The 18,140-nt window shown below is 45.9% G+C and overlaps 1 protein-coding gene across 5 annotated transcripts in view; it reads right to left on the reverse strand.

Moving 5' to 3' along the window:
• The window catches only part of DPYD (dihydropyrimidine dehydrogenase), a 685,692-nt gene that overhangs the window by 196,540 nt on the left and 471,012 nt on the right, over positions 1 to 18,140 (reverse strand). The window lies entirely within an intron of this gene.

Genomic DNA, 18,140 nt, shown 5'->3' on the forward strand with positions numbered 1-18,140 from the left:
AAGCCATGCTGCATGAATACGCAAACAGGTGCACTCTGTAAGAGCACGCTGGTGGGTGAGCAGGAAGGGCCAGGAGGGAGACTCCTGCTAGCACTGGAAGCAGGGCAAAGGCACTGCACTAAGCTAGAAAAAAGCAGCAACTCCTAAGATGGTGTTGACACAGAGTGCTGCCAGGGCCCCTGCCTGGGGGGCGCAGCCTTTCCAGGGCTTGTCTAAGGCCTCCACCCAGACAGAGCCCATGGCGGGGCTGGCATCCCCCACCCCCAGGCCTGCGGGAGTTGCCCAGCAAGGCCCGGGGGGGGCAGGGACTGGGGACCCCCACACCTGTCCTGCAGGTGGCCACCTTAGGGCCCTGGAGGTGCAGGTGAGGGAGCTCCAGGAGGAGGTTAGCAGGCTGAGGGGAATCAGGGAGGCGGAGGAAGAAATTGACAGCTATTTCCTTTCCCTGCAGGGTCACATAACCAAGGGAGAAGCACCTTGGGAAGTGCGCTCCCCTGCAGAGTGGCAGATGGTCACCTCCAGAACCAGGGGTGCTCATAACTTAGCAGTACCAGTTCCTCCAGTCCAGCTGGAGAACAAGTATGAGGCCCTGGGAACTCTGGAGGAGAAGGAAGGAGAGGAGGCAACTCCAGGCTCTCCACGATCTGAGCTGGCCGAAGGAGCTAAGCAGTCCAGGAGGAAAAAGGCTTGAGTGATCATCATAGGTGACTCCATCCTGAGAGGTACAGAGGGCCCCAACTGTCGCCAGGACCCCTCAACACACGAGGTCTACTGGGAGCAAAGATTCAGGACGTGAAGGGGATGATCCAGGCTGTGATCCAACCCACCGATTACTACCCCATGGTCCTAATCCATGTGGGTACTAATGATGCAGCCAGCAGAAGCCATGATTGCCTGATGGTGGACTACCACACTCTGGGGGGCGTGCTGAAGGAGATAGGTGCACAGGTGGTTTTCTCTTCTATCCTACCAGTGAGCAGACATGGAAGATGGCACGCGACGTGCATCGTGGAAACCAACTGGCGGCTTCGGGAATGGTGTCTCGAGGCAGGCTTTGGCTTCCTTGACAATGACCCACACATCATGACAAGAGACATGCTCGGATGGGACGGGCTCCACCTTTCACCTAAAGGTAAGTATGTGTTTTCTTCTAGGTTGGAGGATCTCCTCTGGCGGGCTTTAAACTAGGCTCACTGGGGGAAGGGGAAGACGAGGGCAGAGGAAGCCTTGGACTGCCAAACCAAGCAATACCCACAAGTACAGCCCAGCCTAGACCGACGAGTGGAACATATACACAGGTAAGCAACGGGCCAGGGTAATGCTGGAAATCGGGGGCCAGTGCACACATCCACAGGACGCCTCAAATGCTTCTACACAAACACTCGTAGTATGGGAAACAAGCAAGAGGAACTTACCCTCCTGCTAGCTGACACCAACCCAGACACAGTGGGCCTCAATGAAACATGGTGGGACCCAGCGCATGACTGGCAGGTGACTATCAAGGGCTATAGGCTGTACAGGAGGGATAGGACAGGGAGGAAAGGTGGGGGCGTGGCGCTCTACATTAAGGAGGAATACACATCCTCGGCAATTAACAAAGAATCAGAGGAGGGGTACTCTGAAGTTAGAATACAGGGCAGTCAAGGGGAAAGAGATTTAATGGTGGGGGTCTACTACAGACCACCCAACCAAGGGGAAGAGCTAGACCAGGAATTCTTAAGTCAGCTCACGGAGGTAGTTAGGTCAAAGGACGTGGTCATCATGGGTGACCTGAACTTTCCAGACATCTGCTGGGAAGAGCAGTCAGCCAGGTCTGACCACTCATGTAAGTTCCTAGCCAAAATGCAAGACCTCCATCTAACCCAGGAGGTGCACAGCCTCACCAAGTGAGATGCCTTGTTGGACCTGGTGCTGGCCACGCGTGATGACCTGGTCAGGGGGCTGCGGGTGCTCAACCACCCGGGCGACAGTGATCATCGCCTGCTGGAATTCACCATTCAGCGCAAGGTGGCAAAGGCCTGCAGCAAGGCAGCAGCCCTAGATTTCAGGAGGGTGGACTTCTGTGAGCTAAGGAGAATAGTCAGGGAAGCACTGAGGTCCCGGAAGGGAGGGGAGCCAGGTGTCCAAGAAGAGTGGTTGCTCCTTAAGAAGACGATCCTCCAAGTCCAAAGGGAGGTAATCCCAACACGGATCAAAGGGGGCAGGAGGGTGCAAAAGCCCCCATGGCTCACCAAAAGCATCCGGGAATGTCTCCTAGCTAAAAGGGAGGCGCACACCCAGTGGAAGGGAGGGGCCATCACCAGGGAGGATTGTACTGCAGTTGCTTGGGGATGCAGGGGGGCAGTCAGGAAGGCCAAGGTGGAGATGGAACTGGGACTAGCTTCCCAGATCAAGTACAACAAGAAGTCCTTTTTTAAATACATGGGGGGCAAAAAGAAGGTCCTGGGTAATGTGGGGCCCCTGCAGGACAAGCTAGGAAATTTGGTAGTCATACCAAATGACAAAGCTAACATATTTAACAATTTCTTTGCCTCCGTCTTCCTAAGTAGGGACCAGAACAGTCACCTCCCTGCTGGGCCCCCTTGGGCCCCAGGGGAGGCACACCTGGGCCAAGGGTTAGTGAGGAACTAGTTAGGGAGCTTCTGGAGGGACTGGACGTATTCAAGTCAGCCGGTCCGGACGATCTCCAGCCTAGAGTACTAAAGGAATTGGCAGAGGTCAGTGCAGGACCCCTAGCATGGCTTTACGAGCACTCGTGGTGCTCTGGTGTGGTACCAGAGGACTGGAAGAGGGCCAACGTGGTTCCCATCTTCAAAAAAGGGAAGAAGGAGGACCTGGGAAACTAAAGGCCAGTTAGTCTTACCTCAATCCTGGGCAAGCTTTTTGAGAGAATTATTCTGGCACATGTCCACGAGGGGCCAGCAGGAGAGATTATGCTTCCGGGCAACCAACATGGGTTCATTAGAGGCAGGTCCTGTCAGACCAACCTGGTGGCCTTCTACAACCAGGTCACCAAATCCTTAGATGCAGGGGTAGCAGTGGACATAGTCTTCCTGGACTTTTGGAAGGCCTTTGACACTGTCTTTCAACCCATTTTCATCAAAAAACTGGGGGACTGTGGTGTCGACACCCACACAGTCAAATAGGTCACCCCCAGAGGGTGGTAGTGGTTGGGTCATTTTCGACCTGGAGGGATGTGGGCAGTGGGGTTCCGCAGGGCTTGGTCCTCGGGCCCGCACTGTTCAACATCTTCATCAGTGACTTGGATGAGGGGGTAAAAAGCACCCTGTTCAAATTTGCTGATGACACTACGATGTTGGGGGATGTGGGCTTGCTAGAGGGGAGGAATGGGCTGCAGTCAGACCTAGACAGGTTACAGGGGTGGGCAGATGAGAACAGGATGGGATTAAACACTGAGAAGTGCAAGGTGATGCACCTGGGGAGGAACAGTTAGCACCACACCTACAAGCTGGGGAACTCCCTTCTCGTCAGTGCAGAGGCAGAAAAGGATCTTGGAGTCATCATTGACTCCAAGATGAACATGGGCCAGCAGTGTGGGGAGGCAGTCAGGAAGGCCAGCCGTACCTTGTCATGCATCCACAGATGCATCCCAAGCAGGTCCAAGGAGGTGATCCTCCCCCTCTATGCGGCACTGGTCAGGCCGCAGCTGGAGTACTGCGTCCAGTTCTGGGCACCGCACTTCAAGAGGGATGTGGACAACATGGAGAGGGTCCAGAGGAGGGCCACTCGCATGATCAGGAGGCAGCAGGGCAGGCCCTATAAGGAGAAGCTAAGGGACCTGAACCTGTTCAGCCTCCACAAGAGAAGGCTGAGGGGGGATCTAGTGGCCTGTTACAAACTAGTCAGAAGGGACCAGCAGGCATTGAGGGAGTCCCCGTTCCCCCGAGCAGTGCCAGGAGTGACCAGGAATAACGGTCACAAGCTGGCAGAGGGTAGATTTAGGGTAGCTATCAGGAAGCGCTACTTCACAGTCAGGGCGGCTAGGGTCTGGAACCAACTTCCAAGAGAAGTGGTACTGGCTCCTACCCTGGGGGTCTTTAAGAGGAGGCTACATGTACATCTTGCTGGGGTCGTTTGACCCCAGTACTCTTTCCTGCCATGGCAGGGGGTTGGACTCGATCTGCTCAGGTCCCTTCCAACCCTAGAAACTATGAAACTATGAAATAGGAGAGGGTGATCTGGTTCATCCTGTATCAAAATTGGAAAGTAGAGTGTCTTGATATAGGAAAAATCAAAAGTCCAACTGTCTTAGTAGCATTCTCAGAATCTGTTACCAAGCTTGGAACCACAATAAAAAGATGTCTTCAAAATCTATGTATAAATATCTAGAAAGTAAGTAATATCAAACTTCCAAAAATCTAGAGAAAAGCTGATGTCATTGCTATCCTGAAATCAAGTAAACCAGGAGAAGATCCCAAGAGTGACCAACCCTTCTCACTACTCTGCACTACATACAAACTCATAGAGCACATATTTCTGAATAGAACTGAGAACACCGCTGAGCTGCAGCTCTGAAAATAGAAAAAGTGAGTAGAAAATTTGGAAAAAGTGATGTAACACTGACCAAATTACATTACTTACATCAGACATAGAAAACAGGTTTGAAATGAGGAAGAAAAAGGGATGTCGAATAAGGTCCCTCCAGAGGTGGTGCAATCGCCTACCCTGGAAATCTTCAAGAGGAGACTAGAAAGTCACCTTGCTGGGGTCATCTGACCTCCAGTTATCTTTCCTGCTTGCTGCAGGGAGCTGGACCTAATGATCTTCTGAGGTCCCTTCCAGCCTTACCATGTATGAATTACAATCTATGGCTTTTATCAACCTTACACTTTCCTATGACTATGTATGGCACCAAGGCCTCAAAAATAAACTGCACTCTATGATACCTGACTACAAGCTATGCACTTTCATCATGAACATGATCTACAGTAGATCATTCATATTCACTACCAGCTACGGAGAGAAAAGCAGAGTACAAACTCTGAAGAATGATATCCCCTGGGGGGACCCTGATCACTGCTAGCACCAATAGTTTTCAATATATGCATCTCAAACTGCCCACACACAACATCCAAGCAATAACATATGCTAACAACATCGCCGTAGTAGCCCAAGGAAAAGAACTGACATGGAACTCATTGATGACTGTCTCCACAAGTGGCATTTAATGTTGAGCATCAATAAATTTGTAACATTGCTCTACTACCTGGATAACAGTTGAGCCACGAGCATGCTGAATATCACAGTAGGCAACCACATACTTCCCCATGAGCATACCCCAACCTACCTAGGAATCACATTGGTCTGTTCCCTCACCTTCTCATTCAGAAGGTCAGCAATAAAGTCTCTAAATGGGTAGCTGCCTTAAGATGTTTGGCCAGCACAACATGGAGTGCTAACCTCAAAGTGCTCTGAACCACTGCACTTGCAATGGTACATGCCCCAGTAGAATATTGAGCTCCTGTATGGTCCAGTTGTCACACTAGAAAGTTTGACACTGTACTTACAGTGTAAAGACACTCATAACAGGCTGCACAAATTATACATACCTTGTACTTCCTGTAATCTCAGATAGTAGAGCAAGCGATCTAAGACAGATCCTAACGTCATTACTGGCAATAGAGGTAAAAGATGACAAAAATCGCCTGTTCCATCAACTATTAACTGAAGACCTGAACAAATGGAGGGCTAAAAAGGCTTAAAAATCATAAACTGTTTATACATGAAGTCCACAAGCTCCTGGAAGAGATTGGAGATGCTGAACCAAACCTAAGGGCATCAATGGAGTGGGGCAACCACTGGGAAAGGTCGGACCATACTCCATTGGGCAAGACTTTGACAGAGAAGCGTGGTTCAAGCTGAACAGACTGAGGTCTGGATACAGACACTGCACTTCAGAAGATGAACATCTTGGACACAAGATGAACACCCTGCCTGAACGAGGTGTCCAACACACAGCACAGCACTTAATCAAAAGTTGCAATCCTTAAAAATGTCCAGACAAAGCAGATGGAATTCCAGTATGTTGGAAAATATCAGAGTAGGTCGGAGAATATCAATCGAGTTGTCTGGAGCATGGCAATTGCCGTGCTCCAGCAGCCTCCTGTGTCTCCTGTATCAGTGTCCCTGTGCTTAAAAATGGCAGCAGGGGTGCTTGAACTAACGCTCATAGAATGAGTGTTAGTTCAAGCGTCCCCACTGCCATTTTTGAGTGTGGGGACGTTGATACAGGAGATATGGTGGCATTTTAATTAAAGCGGCTCTTGGAGCCACTCTAATTAAAGCGCTGCCCCCTCCCCACCCCCAGGATACATGTAAAAGTGCCCCAAATGATAATACCAGACAGTGGCTCAGATCTGAAAGTTGATAGCTGATGCCATACAAAAGTAAGAGGCACATTGATGCATGGGAAAAGCATGCACTTGCTTTCCCATAGCACGTGGTTAATGATGAGATGTTGATTTACATCATCAGAGAATATGGCCCAATGTGGCTAGCTAGCCATAGACATGAAAGAAGCAACACAATAGCCAAACTAACTTATGCAGGGTGATTTTAACTTTTTTTCTGTAAGGCTGTATCTCTAACTCATACTGACCTCCTAGGTGATTATACTGCACCCCTTACTACAGTATCCACGTACTGAGCCCTCAGTTGTTCTGTCTCCCTCTTCATTTATTTTTATTTTTAACTTTCTCCTCTATTTCAGTCTTCATTTTGCCTTGGAGCTCCTTCCTCTTGATCTCTCCACTCCCCTCTCACTTCCAGGTACACAGATGCCATTTAGTTTCCACACTGCCCATAAGAAGAGTTAGGCAAATCATATTTTGAAAAACAATGACAAAAACACACCAAATTTGGCACTGAATAATTTTATAGGACTTTTCCCCTCTGTTATTGTCAGATGTCCCCCCTGAATAGCTCTCCTCGTGCCTTTTTTCCTTACCCCCTGAAATTCTGTCCTACTCTCTCATTTCTGGCCATGACTATATCACAGACTTTCATGGCTATATCACAAACTTATTGTACCAGGTATCAGTGCTCTCAAATATATCATACTGGATACTGCCTGAACTAGGAGCAGTATAGCCACATCCGCATGGTGCTGCTGTTAGGCAAACTATTCCTACTAACAGTGCTAATTAGCCCACTGCAGTGCCACACTAATATGATTATGTTACTGCCAGCTTGGGAGGTAGTGTATTCAAAGCCGTACAGTATATATGAGCATGCTGTTGCCTGGCACAGTAAGCTGGTGATGCAGAAATGCCCTTTGTCATCCATAGGGCTTCCTGTGCTTCATTTCATCTTCCCCAAAGTTTCAAGGCAAGAAGCAAGCAGAGAAGAAAGAAGGTTCCCAGAGGAAATTAAGAAAACAGAAGGTTTTACTGATCTGTGGACCAAACTGCAGAGGGTGAGGAAGACTTTTAGTCTCTGTATTTGCACACATAAGATATTTCTTTGATTAGTCTCAAAACCCTTAAAATGACATGTGACTGACATGCTGTGTCTGAGAGGAACCCTGGAGCTCAAGCAGATTCTATAACAACCTCCATGAACTCTACAGAGAGGAATATTGAACATTTATAGACGTGCTCTGGGAGGTGATGGGGGGGGCACTCTGAGAGCTGCTCTAATTAAACCACCTCCCCCACCTCCCAGAGCATCACATGTATCAACACCCCATGTATCACATGTATCAGCCTCCCAGAGTGTCATGTGTATCAGCATCTCCATGCTGAAAAATGGTGGCAGAGGCACTTTAAAGCTTGTTGAACCAGCTTCAGTTAAAGTGCCCCTACCGCCATTTTTCAATGTGGGGACACTGACACAAGTGATGTTGGAGTCTGCTGGAGTGCAGTAGTTACCACGCTTCAGCAGACCCAATTAATTGGAGCAGACTCAATGAATTGAGTCTGCTCCAACATGTTGTAATTCTGGCTCTCTGCATGTGTATAGGCAGCTACTGGTTGTAGGAGGAAATAATCTAAAGGAGGCATTGTCAAGCAACTGACAGGGCTCTCAGCTACAGGGGAGGCTCTGCTAGACATTCAAATTAAAGCTTGATAGCAACTGGCTATAAAGTTAGTACACATTTTCAAGCTCTATCTTTCCTAACTTAATAGCTGGTAGCTGGTTATGGTGTGATATTTACTTTGCATGTGTAGTTGTCTCAAGGTAATTGTGCAATTAACTAGTTAATTGTACAATATCTGTAATATGTAGAGGGGGCCTGACAGTAAAGAAAGGAGCTTGATTGAGCTGGAATACAAATCATAATCTAGGAAGAGAGCAAAAAGCCAGCATGGAGAGACTCAGAACACAAGAAAGGCTTAATTTCCAGTAAAAAACTTTGCAGAAGGATGGAAGCAAAGGGTGCAAGAGCTAACTGTATAAAGAGATGACCCTGGGGAATAAAGATGAGAAAATGCATCTGAAATAAAGGCTAAGGAGTTAGAGGAATGATTCCTGAAACTCTAAAACAGCCAAGAAGAGTGTTTGATGAGTGTTATGACCTCCTGCCAGAATGAAGTTGTAGAGCCAAACTATTTGTTGTTGTTTTTTCATACCCAACAACAAGCAATAGAAGATTGAACAGATAGCTTACAGAGCTGAGAATTCTGGCATTCACATGTAACTTTGGAGGTGTAAAAGATTCCCTAATTATAGGAAAAAACTCTTTTGATGTACACATTATTTCAGTTTACAGGAGAGATTGATGAAAGAGACAGATCTAAACCTAATGCTTCTAAATACCATGGACAGCTGAACTGTCTGGGCAAAGGGTCATAACAACAACTGTCACTTAGGAAGAACAAGTGCGCAGGATCAAACTAAAGGAATCCAGGAAGTAGAATAGGGACAAACAGATAAAAAATGATTCGGTATCGAAAGCAATATGAAAGGTAAAAACAAAAACGAACCAAAAAAATTAGTCAAATGGAAAAAGTGCAAATGATTAAGGAAAACAAAATATTTTGTGTCTTAATGCCATAGCCACTCAGGAAGAAAACAGTAGCAGGACACGCGGTATTATTAGACTAGAAAATTCCAATCAACTGCTGTTGATGTACAATAAAACTATCAAGAGATTCATTGGCAAATGCAAGTTGTTGATAAGAAACTATCAAAACATGAGCATTCCATCTGTCCTGGTGAAGCCAACGAAAGAGGAACCAACAAGCCTGAGAAGAAGATGCATCATTACACCTCTTGAAACTATCACAGAGCAGTGGTGAGGAAAGGGCTAAGCAAACCAAGGAGCTACAATGACCCAAAACCAATTACTGTGAACACCGGGGGAAAAATCACTACCATTATCAACAACTCTGGATATTCAACTCAGTTTATCCAGGACAAAACATATTTACTCTTGGCTATGTCAAGAACATGTTTCTGAAACTCTGGAGTTATCCATACTGAAAACAGGAAATTCTATGCAGGTCCCCTGGAATATAAAACTCTTGGGATATTTCATTAAGTTTAAAAACTGCAACAACTTCTTGACCCAGTACACTAAGTTTCTGATAGCATACATCCTCATTCTGAGTAAGAACCATTCACATTCTTTTAGGACCCTATTCGAGAGCACATGAATTTGGATGGTATACCCCACATCCTAAAAGCTAAATATGAAGAAGTGAAAGCAAATAATACAACATAGGATATACTTTAAGTAGGGTATGGCTATTGCAGCTCAAAAAATTACTGTATGTACAGAAATAGCAGCTAAAAGGAATGCACATATTTTGATGAAGTCCTCATTCTATGATGTGAGTACAATTTTATTCTTTCAAAAAAAGATTCAGAAATTAACTCCCCCATTTTGACTTTTCAAAAAACACTTAAGTCAAAAAAAGGAAGAGTGATATGGTAATTCACTTAGGAATCATGAACTCCACAAGCTATCACAATACCATATCACAAACTCCATTGTAACTTCTAACTGCCCGAGATGACCAAAAAAATGTGCCGCTTATAAAGCCTTATTACTAATACATTACTTCACCAAAAGTAAGTATCCAGAATACTTTTTGGGGATAGCAGAAGTAAAGACAACCAAATGTAATTTTTTTTTTGTTTTAACTTACAATATGTCCCACTGTTTCAAGGTGTCTAATGTATCTTTTCCCAAAGTAATTACTGCATAAAGATGATCATGATTTCCATCCTTCCTCTTTCTGAAACAGGCAGATCAGTCAGCATCCCTGCATATGCTAATTTTAATGACTTTTTTAATGCACAATAAAACCATCGACAGCCTAAATCAGTATCAGTTTTTGTTCTCAAGAAATCTTTTTTGTGGTGTCCTTCTAAAATGATTTCAGCACTTGAGAATTAATGGCTTCCTGCAACTCTTGGTCAGATGGTCATACAACAATATCTGATCCATTTTATGAGGTCTTAAAAAGGAAGACACAACAATGATGAAAATTATGCATGAAATAGGATATAACAGTAGGGATGAGTGAATTTGATAGCATCTAAGGGCCTTGTTACCCTTACACTGTGAGCTGCACAAATGTTGATCAGTGTTAGTACTACCTTAAGTTTTGAGTGGACACACGTTAAGGCCAGCAAGAGCCTGGAGGACTGTAAGGTTAGAATGCCTCCCACACCCCACTCCCATTCTGGGTTTCCCCCCTGCCCCCTTCGGCTTCCATGCTTTCCCTCCCACCCGCAGAGCTCTCCTCTGACCCCTTGGGATTCCCCCAACCCCTGCCACCTACTTGTGGTTGCCTGCACTCTCTGTCCTGGGGGTGGAGAGCAGGCAGGGAAGGGTTAATTTGCCTGCCCAGGCCCTAGTGCTTGTCTTGGGGTGGGGGAGGGGAGCAGACAGGGAAGGGTTAGCCTACCTGTCTAGCTGCTGTAGAGGCAGGGGTGACAGCTGGGCAGCCAGGTTAACCCTTCCCGGTCTGTTCTTCTCCCCCAGCTCCAGGACTGAAAGTGCAGGCAGCCACAAGTAAGTGGAGAGGGGTTATTGAGCAGGGATCCGGGGTGCTGGGGAGGGGAGTGGGCCCTATCCAGACCAGCAGGTAAGGGCGGGTGGTGGGGTGTTTACACTAAAGTGTAGCCTAGAGTGACTACACTTTAGTGTAACATGGGCTGGGTAACACGGATCAAAGATAAACCTGCCCCAGTGACATAAGTTTGAGCTGCACAACAGGCGTGTATACATGAGACACTTTACCGCATGGTAGGCTAATATACTGGGTAGTAAAGTGTTACCATCTACATGTGTGCACTATTTACTGCACAGTAAATTAGTCTACTGGGCAGTTAGCTACTTCCTGTAAATACAGGTAGTAACTAACCATGCAGTAGATACTGCACAGCAGTACATGTGTAGATGCTGACCAGGAATAAATTTGTTCCCATTCAGCCCCAACACCAGGTGGCCACAGGGGATACAGAACTCCTTTCATCCTGGCACTGCTCAGCTCTCAGCCCCCTACAGGAGCCAGAAGTTGAACAGTGCTGAGACTGGGGAGCTCTTCATTTCCCTGCCCAGTTGGGGACTGGCTGGGAGCTGTCCCACTTCTGAGGCAGCTCTTAGCAAGCCTCCAGCTGGGTGGAGAAATCCTTGTGCAGTCAGGGGCTGGCTGGGAACTGTCCCAGAAGTGGGACAGCTCCCAGTGATCCCCTGGCTGCATGGGGAAGCCCCACTGGGCACAGAGCTTGTCTCCATGTGCACAGGGCTGGGAGAGCTCTGCAGTGAGAACAGTCTCCTGGTCCCCTGCACATCAGGACCCCTCCTAATGTGCATGGGGCCAGAAAACAGCTGCCACTGCAGCTGGCAGAAGTCTTCTGGCCCCATGTGCATCAGGACTGGCCTCCATGCTCCCTGTCTGCCCCTGAGATAGCATCTTGGGGGAGCTGGGAGCTCCTCCTGGTTGCAGCAGGGGGCCAGAGCAGGGTAGGAGCAGCCCTCTATTAGGCTGCTCCCTTTGGGAGTAGATTTCGTCCCAACAGGAAGCACAGGTAGACATGCCCCCAAGGAAGGCTTACTGCATGGTAAAATACATGCAGTAAGCCTTTATAGCATTAATAGCACATACATAGGCACCCAAAGAGTACTTAAACCTAGTTTCAGGTGTTAATGCTTAGACAATCCAAGTGTTAAGAGCTGCAAGAGCCACCCAAAATTACAATATAACAAGGACCCAAGTCTTGTGTTTTGGACTAATCTTTCAATATGTAAAAAATAAATCTTTTCCCCTCCAATAAATTTAACTCAGTCTTTCCTTCAAAAGTGCATTAAAAATGGTTTAATGGAGAGGCTGTGTTTTCTTTTAGGGATACAACTAACTCCCCAGAAAATAAAGTGGCACAGGCAGGCGACACATAAAAGCTACACATGGGGCACGTCTACACAAGATGCTTAATTACACAGTAAAGCAAATTACTGCATAGTAAGCATCCCCATCTACAAATGCAGATGCTTACTGCACAGGAATTTACTCTACTCTGCAGTTAATTTGCTACCTGCATTTGAAGGTAGCAAATTAACTGTGGAGTAGTTACTGTGCAATAAGACATGTGTAAACAGCCAACTGGAAGGAAATTTGCTCCCGGTCAGCTGGAAAGCAGGGGATGGGAGATTACTCTCTGCACCTGTGGTGGGCTCCAATGGTGGAGCCTGGGCCAGGACAATATCCCTCTGCCCCAGTAACAGGGAGCTCCTGGCCCTGGCTCCACAATCATGGAGGGAGGGCTGGGAGATTGCTCTATGCCCCTGGGAACCACCACAGTAAATTACTGCAGAGTAAACCCATTCACTAACATTTGCATGTGTAGATGCCCTTACTGATACTCTGTTTTTTTATTGAACTTTTTCTGTCTAAACTTCCATCTTTGCTTTCTCTACAGTTTCTCTTAAATGGGACAAAAACCCAATATGTCATGTGCTATCAGGTGCAACTCCCAAGATAACAGGTCTTCAGCATTTCCTTCTGAAAGACACGATCTGAAATCTCATGTGTGGGTAGCTTTAGTATTACATGCAAACATCCTAATTTATTTAAGTAGCTAGCTGTTCTGTTTGATCACCCAAGAAGCTTTTGGCTACACTCCAGCAGTGAATAAGACACAAAATTAAAGGCAGGGATCTGGCAACTCCCTTCAGACAAATATTTCCTCCTCAAGTGCCAGTTTTACTGACTTGTTGGTAATCTTTTGAAGAAGCAAACTAATAAACAGTGAAAAATGACAAGGATCCTAATATTCTCACAGAATATTCTACCATTCAATGTAAATGTAACTTTGCTTTTTCAGACCTATTGAAGAACTACTAGATATTTCTTCATATATCATATCACATGACAAATAATATACCTCGATTTTCACAAGCCTTTTGATACAGTCTCCCACAACATTCTTGCAGGTAAGTTAAGGAAGTTTGGGCTGGATGAATGGGACAATAGGATGGTTAGAAAACTGGATGGAGCATTGGCTCAGAGGACGCATCTACATGTGCCCCTATGGTTCAGCTGTTACTGCTCTGTGCTGGGGGGACATGGGTATTTTTAGTCGTTAAATTGCCATAGCAACAAGCTATAGCAAGGGAGCACATTGCTATGGCAACATAGCTGTGGCATCATGGTTTGTGCCCGCTGACACTATGTTGCCTTAGCGTGTGGCTACAACAATGAACCATCTCATGTAGATGTGCCCAGTGGGTAGTATTCAATGGTTCAATTTCTAATTGACAGCCAGTATCAAATGGAGTGCCACAGGGGTCAGTCCTGGGGCTGGTTTTGTTCAATGTCTTTATCAATAACCTGGAAGAGGCACAGAGTACACCCTCAGCAAATTTTCATATGACATCAAGCCAGGGGGAGTAGTAGATGTACTGGGGGGTAGGGCTAGGATTCAGAGTGGCTTTGACAAATTGGAGGATTGGGCCAAAAGGAATCTCATGAGGTTCAACAAGGACAAGTACCAAGTCCTGCACTTAAGACAGAACAACCCCATGCACCAGTACAGGCCAGAAGCTGACTGGCTGGGCAGCAGCTCTGCAGAAAAGAACCTGGGAGTTACAGTAAACAATTAGCTGAATATGAGCCAGCAGTGTGCCCTTGTTGCCAAAACAGCTAATGGCATACTGGGCTGCATTGGTAGGTGTGTTGCCAGTACATCAATGGAAGTGATTATTCCCTTCTATTCAGCACTGATCAGGCCACATCTGGAGTACTGTTGTTCAGTTTTGGGACCCCAGCACAGAAAGGATGTGGGCAAATTGGAGAGGGTCCAGTGGAGGGCAACACATATGGTGAGGAGGCTGTGGCACATTACTTCTGAGGAGAGGTTGAGGGAACTGGGTCTATTTAGTTTAGAGAAGAGAAGACAGAGGGGATTTAATAGCAGCCTTCAACTGCCTGAAAGGGGGTTCAAAATAGGATGGAGCTAGACTTTGTCAGTGGTGGCAGATAACAGAACAAGGAGCAATGGTCTCAAGTTGCAGCAACAGAAGTTTAAATTAAATATTAGGAAGAATTTTCTTACTAGGAGGGTAGTAAAACACTGAAACAGGCTACCTAGAGAGGTGGTGGAATCTCCATCCTTAGAGGTTTTCAAGACCTGGCTAGACAAAGCTTTGGCTGGGATGATGTAATTGGGGATAGACTTTCTTTGAGCAGGGGGTTGGACTAGATGACCTCTGAGGTCTCTTCTAACCCCAATTTTCTATGATTTCTATACCCTACTCTACACTACCATTGTCACTATGAAAAACCTCAAGCTTTATTGCCATTCAGTTTAAAAGGGGTTGTTACTGCCATCCCACTACTTGGAAAGGTTCTCCCAATGAATCAGTAAACAGAAAATATAAACAAGGTCAAATATTGGACTGAATTAGGGCAGCCTGAAAGAGAACCCACACATCTTAAAGCTCTAATGAGTAGACAGAGAATGATCTCCCATAGGATATTGGGAATATCTGGTGTCATGTTGTCTGCTCCTGTGTATGGCACAAGATAGAGAGACAGGGTGTTTTTATGTCCCTGTGATCAAACTCCAACACTAACCAGTCTTTTAAACTTGTTGGTCATTGGTGCAACTGAGAGCAGTCAGTGCTGCAGGACCAAAATTGCTCAGGTTAGCCATTACTGGGGAAGAAGTATGATGTGGCTTATGACTTCCTTCTTAGCTGCATAAATAGCTCCTTGGCTACAGTATAGCAGCAGAGCCATTCCAGTGGAAGAGGTGCACTGAAATATCATTCAGCTCTCAAGTACTTTCTAGAAGTCTATGACCAGCATCTAATTAGCTTAAAAGGGAGCATACTACAGACAAACTCAACTTTTAATACAGGGCTGTAATCTAAGTGAAGTACAGGATTTGGCTTAGAATAAGTCTCCTTTTTCATATTTAAGCCTAACATGAAAAAATAGTTTGGCCTTTTAGAGATGCTAAGCAACCCAACTTCCATTGAAATAATGGGAGTCACAGCTGTTCCACAATAAATTAGCTCACATTTGGTCAAGTGCCTAAATATGGAAATAAGAACTGAATTTTAGGCATCCACATTTTAAAAATCTGACGAGTTAACTCCTGTTGTATAGAGAAGCACAGAAGAGTGTAAACTATTTGCTTGCTATCAAAAATCCTTATGAATAAATGGAGAGGTACTTAGCTGAATTAGGCTGAAGTCAGGCACAAGATAAAGTAAAGGTCCATCTTAAAGCCTAACTGAATCAGAGATGCATAAGCTTTAGTGAGCAGCAGCTCACTTCATCAGAAGCTAACCTCATTAGATGCTAGCACTGAATGAAGTAAGCTATTGCTCACAAAAGCTTTTATATCGCTAATTCAGTTAGTCTGTAAGGTGCACTTCTACCTTGCTTTCTGCCTTAGAATAAAGAGAACACTTTAAAAATAAATGGATTTGGAGATGCAGTAGTACAACGTGAAATAACTGGATGCAATAATAAATAAAGCTACAAAGCCACTTTCCTGTAATGAACAATGTAAATGAGAAAGACACATGCTGGAAGACGACAGGGCAGAAGACAACAATACAATTAGATATTTAAGCTAAGTTGCTTATCACTATGAATGCATAAAGGCCTACTTGAAAACAAGACTTTAAAACAGCTTATTGCAAGCCTTTATGAAATATGTATTTACTGCGAGATTTATTTTCAAAATTCAAAGAACTCCACTCCAAAGAGAGAGCAAGAGATGTATAGATGTATATATTTTATACGTTGTGTGTGTGTGTATGTGTATTATGTCTCTCTCTCTCTCTCTCTTTCTCTTTGGGGTGGAGTTCTTTGATTTTTTTTTTTTATATATCTATATTATAAACCTACAGCATATCACACTAACAAGAGATGCGAGGCTATTCTTTTGGTTCTGCTGACCATGGGCATTTGAACATAGCACATTCTTAGCAATTACTCCTGAATCTTTCTTACTGGGAAGTATGTACTGTTAATTCCAACCAAAATATGAAAGGGCTTGTAGTGACTATTGCAGGTAGGTGGAATTAAGACTTAGGTTAGAGAGGGCTGGCAAGAAACATCACAAGCTTGGTGAGAAAAGCTACACAGAGGCTCGTGGTGGTAAGTGTTAATGCTGACATACCAATAAAGCTAAATCATGGAGCTATAAGTAATATACAGTATAAGTTTGAACTTTTCAGGGCCTGTTAGGAATTATATCCAACTGATATGCATTCTTCTCAGTGAAAAGAGTAGAAAAACTAATTGTCTCAGAAATATATCAGATACATACCAGACTACAGAGTACAAATAAATCTACATATAAACCCCAAGAGAGCACAGAAAGATAAGATTAATTTCAACCAATGTCAGCAGGACTGAAGACCTGGCTTGAATGGTGATGTCTGTAAGGCTTTGCCTGCTAGAAAATGTTTGCTGGGGTAACTGTATAACAGCAGATCCTTTAACTGTGATTAGAGTTTGCGACAGAAAGAAAATATTGTTGCAGGGCTCTAAAACACACCTGCTTCTTTAAGAGCAGAAGCAGTCTAGCCAGAGGGCCCTGCAGGATAGGCAGAGCTCCACAGTAGCAGGTTGCCTGAGCAGCAGGGTAACAAGGGAATTAGCTGGCACCAGCACCTGTACATGGTCGTCTGACAGCGAGGAGACAGGGTCCTAAGCACATGTAAGCCCCAGGGCTGGGGCTGGCAAGGGGAGTTCTCTAGCAACTGCCAGGGGAAGGAGCTCCTACATGAAAGAGCTGCCCTGAGATGGATGGTTGTCTGGTCTGCTGCCTGCAAGGCTCAGAAGATATCCTGGGCTGAGTAGCAGGCTAGACTAGGGGAGAGGTTTGCCGTCTTAAAGGGGCAAAGTGTGACCTAGTCATTATTGTTATGTTGCAGCTCAGGGGCTGATGTTTGTGCTGTCATTTGAACCAATGGTTTGGGAAGAGGCTGTGTTAGGAGGCCTCATTAGCATCCAGACGGGCAGAGCTATATCGGGCCAGATGGCCTGGTGCCAGAAGGGTGCAGTAGACACAGGGGTCAGAGTGCCTGGCCCCAGTGGGGAGCAACAGACTGGGGCCAGAGAGCCCAGCACCCCAGGAGTACAGTAGACAGAAGCTGTGAGCCCAGTGCCAGAGGGGCGTAGCAGATAGGAAGCAGAGGTCCGGTGACAGAACAGACTGATCACAACTATGGCCTCTCAAAGCCAGGTCCAACTCAGTGCGCCCAGGCTAGAAGACCTAGCTACATTAAAGGGGAAGAGGCCAAAGCCACAACTGAGATAACAACATTCACGTAACTCCCATGAGGCATGGGCATGGTATAGGGCAGGTGTGGAGCCACGCAATTAGTCCACATGGCTCCAGGTAACCTGCGAGGCACCATCTGGGAGAGGGGCCCAGCAAGTGACTCAAATGCCAGTGTGGTCTAGTGGGGTTTAGTGGGACTGGGGCTGTGCAAATGTTCATGAGCAGCCTCCCTATTTATTATTTTACCAACAAGGCGTGGCATGCGAGATAACAAGGGGCCTTGGGGTGGAGCTGGCATGGTCATGGCCACCCCTGGAATCCCCAGCGGCTACATATATATTTGCAGGTATAGTTTACATTAGTCCCCTGAAGAAAATCAACTATACCAACAGAAGACTCAGCCTGTATAGCTATAACTATGT

The sequence above is a fragment of the Crocodylus siamensis genome, chromosome 5 (genome assembly GCF_052110815.1).
Source record: "Crocodylus siamensis isolate JL-2025a chromosome 5, ASM5211081v1, whole genome shotgun sequence".
Classification (NCBI taxonomy): domain Eukaryota; kingdom Metazoa; phylum Chordata; order Crocodylia; family Crocodylidae; genus Crocodylus; species Crocodylus siamensis.